We start from the raw sequence: 7792 nt of genomic DNA on the forward strand, positions 1-7792 counted from the left end.
ACCATAAAGAGCTAAGTTTTTTACAACTTAGTTGGTGTCATAATCAATCCTCGTGATTAATAGGTACATTTCTAAACACTCTATGTATGACATATTTTGTGTTTTTCGTATTTGCTACACATCATAGTTGAGGGTGTTCGAATTTTTGCTTGTAAAATCGATATTTTGAAACTTCTGTTGCGTATACGGGCACCTTAATCGATCCCCTTTCACCATGGAGAGAAACTAGGCCGAATAAATCCTTTGTCTAACAAATTAATCGATATGGAGCCTTAGAGATCGGCACTGTACTGGGCTGATATCAACTCAATAGCAAATTCCACTTCTCTTTCAGGTGGGATGCTAGAAACATCATCAGGAAATACGTCCGGAAAATCCTTAACTATCTCCACATTCTCAGTAGATTTACTTTCAGTGTCTGGTGCCGATATAATACTAGCGAGAGAACCTTAACAACCCTTTTGAATAAGCTTCTTCGCACGCATGCATGAAATAATATGTGGCATTTGATTGTTTTGTACCGCCTCGAAGATAAATTTTTTTCGATTCGGTGGTTTAATAGATTCTGAACTCCGTCGAAAATCAATAGTAGCCCTGTTCAGTGTGAGCCAATCCATTCCCAAAATAATGTCGAACTCTGGCATTGGTAGTAATATAAGGTCCTCTCGAATAATGTTCTTTTTCAATTTAAGTTCCATATTCTTAACCATGCTACTAGAAACCATATGTTCACCAGAAGACACCGTAACTTTGATGTGGGGACCCGGACGCTACTCATTTTCTTAATCATTCTTGGGATTAATTGGATCAATTAATTAATCTGAATCTAATTGTTTTAAAAAAAAAAATACATAAGTGCGGAACATAAGATAATCCATTTTATATAAACATCCAAAGTAAAGTACAAGTCTTGTACAACATACATTCATATCAAACTAAGGTTCAACAACTATACATCTAGTGATGAAAACGACTCTACTTCTGGGCCCATATCTCCATGCTAATCTCGTTTTCTCACCATCTTCCTGACCCTGATATTGTCCCACCTATTGCCATGTACACATACAAACACAAACAACAGCCGGATAACTCAGGTGAGAATATAATTCCCAGTATAAACCAAGTATATATGCATTTCATATAAACATATACAAAAGCATATAACAGTTATCAATAACTTGTATCAAATCTGAAAACATGAAACGATACAAACTGTAATTCAAACTCTTTGACTCTTAATCTTTGACTCGACTCTGATCTAGTCTTGGGATCTCGGTTCCCGGATGTTGACATATTATATCGAATCTCTGCAATAGAAATTCGATCCACTCCTAAGCACATTGATATAAACCAAATATCCTGTGTCTTGGCACCTCTGCCACAGACTTGGCACCTCTGCCAATGACTCGTTCTCGTAATCTTTCTTCTATTATCTGTTTTTCTATAAATCAATAGAATAAGCTTATACATTCAAAGAATACAAAGGTATTAAAACAATAAAAAGCAAGAATGTGTTTTTGGGAAACTCAAGTCAAATCTAACTCGAGTCGTATCTCCCGGTTTAACATTGATTTATACATTTTTTTTCTCGGGGTTTGGTTTTTCTTTGTCTTCAAAGTCTGCAATACCAATCTGGTATGACATATTCGAGAAATACAATATCAACATATACCCCAATCAATACTAGATATAATCAGAACTCAATCTAATTATGTTTCAACGGCATAATAGCGAAATCTCGATATATCCCGATAATACAATCTCAATATACAACAATCTCAATATCTCATAATCAATCAATAACACAATCTGATACCAAATCTGTATAATCTCAATCAAATAAAATCAAAAAATCATAACAATTTCATACGGTATCTGTTCTTCAATCCGGTTTCGATTATACGATGACTAAAATCTCGAGAACATAATATCAATCAAACTCCAATTCCTTCAATATCATATTTTCAAACCATACTGAAAAGTAGTAAAACTTAGGTAGTCTTGAAGCCTTTGTCGAGAGGAACACAGTACTAAACTAGGATTGATATTCTGACGGTCGGATCTTGCGTAAATCAAATTCTGAAATGAAGAACTTGAGAATTTCTTCAGGAACACTCGTTTATTTTCTCTTCACCTTGTGAATTGGAAATGAAAGGTTTTACATCTTATATGCATGATGGAGCCATGTTGCTTAATATACATTATGCACGTCTCGCGCATATGCGCGACCTTCCTCAGCGTATATGCACGAGTCCTACTGTCTCGGCATTCTTGAATTCCTCATCTCGCGTTTATGCGCGCCTTCTCTTCCAGCAAATGCTCGAGAACTACTGTCTCCGCATCATTCAAGTTCAGTAGCTCGCGCGTCGCGGATATGCACGAGGTCCTCTGCCTTGCTTGCGCATATGTGCGGCTCATCTCGCGCATATGCGAGAGACCTTCTGTCCTCGTACATAACAATGCTCATGCTATTCCAAATCTTTTCTCAGCGCGGTCCTTCTAATCGCAACAATTCATAAATCAATAATATCGAATTAGAAAAATAAAATCTCGGGCATTAAATTTCTCCCTCCTAAGATCTGATTTCGTCCACGAAATCACAGGCAATCAAATCAGATACAATAAGAAATGTATAACAGAAGTTAAATAGAGGACTCACATGAATGGAATAATTCAGGAAATTTCTGGCTCATGTCTGATTCGGTCTCCCATGTAACGCCCCAAAAATTTTAAGGTCCACACGAACCACATGCATTGAATTATTAAATTCTCCTGTATTTTAATTAAATGTTTTAATTGCATAAATTAATTATGTTGTGCATATATGTATGTTTAAATTATATTTTCTACATGGTTGCACTAAAATGTATTTATAAAGGTTATTCAAGTTGCGATCGAGGAACGGGGACCGAGGGCTGAAAAATAGAAAATTTTTTTATTAATTAAATGTTTTTAATTATTTAAAATAAGGATGTTGCTTTTTATTATTTTCGAAAATAAGGGTTGTGAGGTGAGTTTATATGCCGGAACGTAATTTTTATCGATATTGGATTTTCAAATAAAATACGAGCTTTCGAGCAACCCGGCTAATAAATTCACATTTTATTAAAAGAAAAACTTTGCTACTATTTTAATTAAATCCTAATTTAACTTAATGGGCTCTAATTTATGGCTTAATAGGCCTAATAAGCCTTGAAGGTGATTTAGTAGTATTTAAAGTATTAAAATATATTAAACCTATTATAGAACATAAGATAATCGGCCACTCAATTTGTAAAAAAGAAAACTCTTCCCCCACCCCCAATACACGCCGCCCACACACTCAAATATTGAAGGAAAATTTGTGATAGCTTCAAGGGAAACCGCCTAGCCTTCGTCTCCTCGTTCCGTTCTTTGTCGTCAACGATTATTCGTGCGTTTAAAACGCAAAGGCACACCCTAATCTCATTTTCTCATCCATCATATCATATAATTGTTTTAAATATTGGTTGCATGAAGATCACAAAGAAACTTTCTGAAATTTTCGTAATATTGCATGGGCATGTATATAACTTGGGAATTTTTGATCCAAAATCATGTTTTATGTGATCTAAAAGGGGCTGCCATGATCCTACTGTGTTCAAGAAGAGATTTCAAGAAAAATTCAGTCCCTTATACCCCCCCCCCCCAAGAACGGCAGTAACCAAGTAAGGCAAGAAAACAAGAAACTACATGTGCTGTCTTGGATTGGGGGGATCGGGTTGCATGTTGTAGGGGCCGGCTGGGTCTTGGCTTGGTCCAGGACTTGGTTAGGGTCGCGTTTGAGTCTAGGGCAGAGTCCTAGCCACGCTAGGACTCAGGAAGGAGGGCTGCAAAGAGTCCTTCGCGAGAAGGACTCTAAACGAGAAGCAAGACTGCAGGCGTGCAGTCTTGCGGGCTTCGGGGGGTAGAGTGGTCAAGTCCTATGGCTTGTGGGCTATGGTAGGGTGACTCATTCAGGGTCCTAGGAAGTTCACAGGGAGTTGGCTCGGGGGCAGAGTCGACAGGTAGGGTTCTTAGTTCACAAAAAACAGATTGGTTGCATGGGCGACTCTCGGCCAGCACACCATCGCGTTAGGGGGCCTTCGTTTGGGCTTCTGGTTGGGTTTCTTGTCAAAATTAGAGTCCAGTAGGTAACTTTAACATGCTGGGCATCTTTCGGCTCGATATGGTTCGGGGTAACTCGATAAAATTAAGAGATGGCTCGGGGTCGAAGTTTAGGTGTCAAATCGAGTCTTAAAACAAAGAAAATTTGGAAAACGACTCATGGGCATCGCGTCGTGATCCATAAGGGATAAAATAATATAAAAAGACTAAATTTAGAATTTAGGAATTTTATATTAAAGTTTGGTATTTTTCGGGATTAAAACACCGTTAAAACAATTAAGAAAAGCTAATTGAAAAGGTCTAACATTTAAGCGAAATAAAATTATGGAAAAATTCACGTAAGCTTCAATAATTATTTGGGACATGTTAGAGTCATGAAATCAAGAAAATAATCGAAAACGTAAAATGTCGAGGCCAGGGGTAAAACGGTCATTTTAAACCGGGAAATTAGTAAAGGTCATGGCAGTGCCCTAAATGCTGTTTTTGTGATATTATGATTATTTTTAAATGTTTATGAATTGTTCATGATTAAATGATGATTTTTAAATGTCTAAGGGATTGTTATGATTTAAGAAGACATTTAAAATACATGTTGCATGCTTGGTTTCAAAAATGAAAAATGTTATGTTATGCATGATTTTTATAAAGTGATGTGAATGAAAAATGTTGAAGGATGTGAAGTGATTATGACTAATTCGTTAATGGTGGCGACGTCGTGAGGGTTATGGTCCCAATGGGAGCCCGACGATCGTGTTTCCATCATTGCGAATATGTGGTAACGGATATGTGGTAACGGTTTTGTGGTAACGGAAGAATGGAAATATCGTAAGGGGAGAAGGCCCCAGAGGGAGCCCATTTATGGGAAAAGGCCCCAGAGGGAGCCCCGACGATCGTATTTCTATTCGAATCATGATAGGCCAGGGCCCGGTTGACCGGTGAGAGTGTTGTCGGTGTCCCCCGCCGCCCAGTACTGTGGTTTTATGTAGATGGATCCATCGACCCTCATGATCATGATCAAGAAAGTCACAATTAACGATCTGAATTCAACAAAGGAAAAGGAAAAGGAAAAGGAAAAAGGAAAATGATTATGATCAAGTTAAAATGTTTTATGTCATGATAAGGAAAACGATCAAGACTTTTATGTGCATGTCATGAAATGTTTTATGATAAAGTTTTAAGCATCATGAAAGTATTTATGAAAATGATTATGTTTAAGTTTATGCATCTTCATGATAAAGATATTTTAAGTACAAGTATTTTTCACTGTTATATGTTGACTGTATTACGTATTACTTGTTATCAAGATTATGGTGTGTTGAGTCTTTAGACTCACTAGGTGTGATGGATGCAGGTGGTCCTGAGGGAGGCCTTGATGAGTGATACTACTGGACTGATGGCGCACACAACCCGAGGACTAGCGTATTATTTTCCGCATTACGCTTTATGATTTCTTTTAAAGATTTTAAGACTATTTATTTATGCTTTTGAGAGGTTTTTGGAGAGTTTAGTATGGGCTACACTTTTCAACATTTATTGCTTTTTAGGTTTGGTAAAACTGTTTTTACGATTTCTGGTTTGACTATTACCTTTCAATTTTCAAATACTAGTTGGATGATTTACTTTAAAGTGGTGCAAGATTATTTTATGTGCATGTGCATGCAATGACCGAAAATGTGAGAGATTTTTAAAAAAAAATTCTATTACTTTTAAAAGCAATAAGAAGATCAGGACAGTTTCATCCCACGTAGCTTCTTCAAAGCCATGACGACTCCACTGAATTTTCACAAGAGGAATAGTCTTCGTTCTGAGTTGCTTTTATTTACGATCAAGAATCTGAATCGGCTTCTCAAAATAACTCAGTGTTTCATCAAGTTCGGCCTCGTCTAGCTGAAGAATATGAGATGCATCAGGAATATACTTCCGCAATAAAGATACATTAGAAACATCACGTATTCCCGATAAATATGGAGGTAGAGAGAGTCGATCGTCACGATCTCCTATCTTCTCCAAATCTCGTACGAACCATTATATCGTGGAGACAACTTTCCTCTCTCGCCCAAATCTGACAACGCCTCTGAAAGGAGAAATCTTCAAAATACTCTGTCTCCCGCCTCAAATACTAGAGGTCAACGACGAACATTGACATATTTGGCCTGTCTGTCTTGAGATGTCTTCATTCTCTTCTGAATCAACTTCAGTTTCTCAGTCATATATCTAATCATATCAGGCCCAATCTCAGGTACCTCGGAGATATCATCCCAATAAAGAGGGGATCTGCACTTCTTGCCGTACAAAGCTTCAAACGGAGCCATCTCTATACTCGTCTGATAGCTGTTGTTGTAAGAGAACTCACAAAGTGGCAAAGAATCTTGCAAACTAGTGCCAAAATCTAGCACTACAGCTCTAAGCATATCCTCTAATGTCTGGATAATCCACTCTGACTGCCCTTCAGTCTGAGGATGATATGAGGTACTCAGATGCAACTTAATACCTAAAGCTTGCTACAAACTGTGCCAAAAGTCCGAGGTAAACCGAGGATCACGGTCTGATACAATCGACTTCGGCACTCCATGCAATCTGACCATTTCTATGACATAAATCTCTATCATCTGGTCATGTCTGTACGTCATCTTGTACGGAATAAAACATGCTGATTTGGTCAATCTGTCAATAACGATCCAAATCGCATCACAACCTCGGGAGGAACGTGGAAGCTTCGTCACAAAATCCATGGATATATGATCCCAATTCAACTCTGGAATGGATAAGCTATGCAATAAACCTCCTGGTTTCTTTCTTTCGGCTTTCACCTGTTGGAAATTCAGACATTTGGACACGAAATCTGCAATATCTGATTTAATCTGCTTCCGCCAAAAATGTCTTTTCAAATGATTATATATTTTCTGCCACCATGATGAATACTGAATCGACTACTGTGCGATTCTGACAATATATTTCGTTTCAAATCTGAAGTATCTGGCACAATAATACGATTATTCACATATAAAACGTCATCACAAACCTGATACTCGGATTGATGCCCTGTTCTGACCATCAAAATCGAGTTCTGAACATTCTGATCAACTTTCTGTGCTTCTTTAATTCTCAGAATCAGCTCTGGTTCAACTTGAATAACATAAAGTCTCAGAGGCTTACAATCTGTCTCATTACTAATCCAGAAAGACAACAATCTTCAATCAGATTTGAAACACCAATAGTCGATAAGGATAAAGAACATAACTTTTGACTCAGTGTATCAGCTGCTGCATTTGATTTCCCTGGGTAGTATTTGATCTCACAATCAAAATCTTTCAGTAAATCAAGCCATCTTCGTTGCCTCATATTCAGTACATACTGTGAAAACAAATATTTCAGACTCTTGTGATAAGAATAAATCTCAAACTTATTACCGTCTAGGTAGTGTCGCCAAATATTCAATGCAAAGACGATGGCAGCCAATTCAAGATCATGAATCGGATAGCAAGTCTCATGCGACTTCAATTGTCTTGGGGCATAGGCAATAACATGTCCTCACTGAATCAAAACACATCTCAATCCTCTATGAGAAGCATCGCAATAAACAACGAAATCACCAGTATCTAATAGGATAGTCAACACCGAAGCACTTGTTAATATTTTCTTCAATTCTATAAAACTGATTCACAAT

Source organism: Primulina eburnea, chromosome 14, assembly GCF_022965805.1.
Source record: "Primulina eburnea isolate SZY01 chromosome 14, ASM2296580v1, whole genome shotgun sequence".
NCBI classification, from domain to species: domain Eukaryota; kingdom Viridiplantae; phylum Streptophyta; class Magnoliopsida; order Lamiales; family Gesneriaceae; genus Primulina; species Primulina eburnea.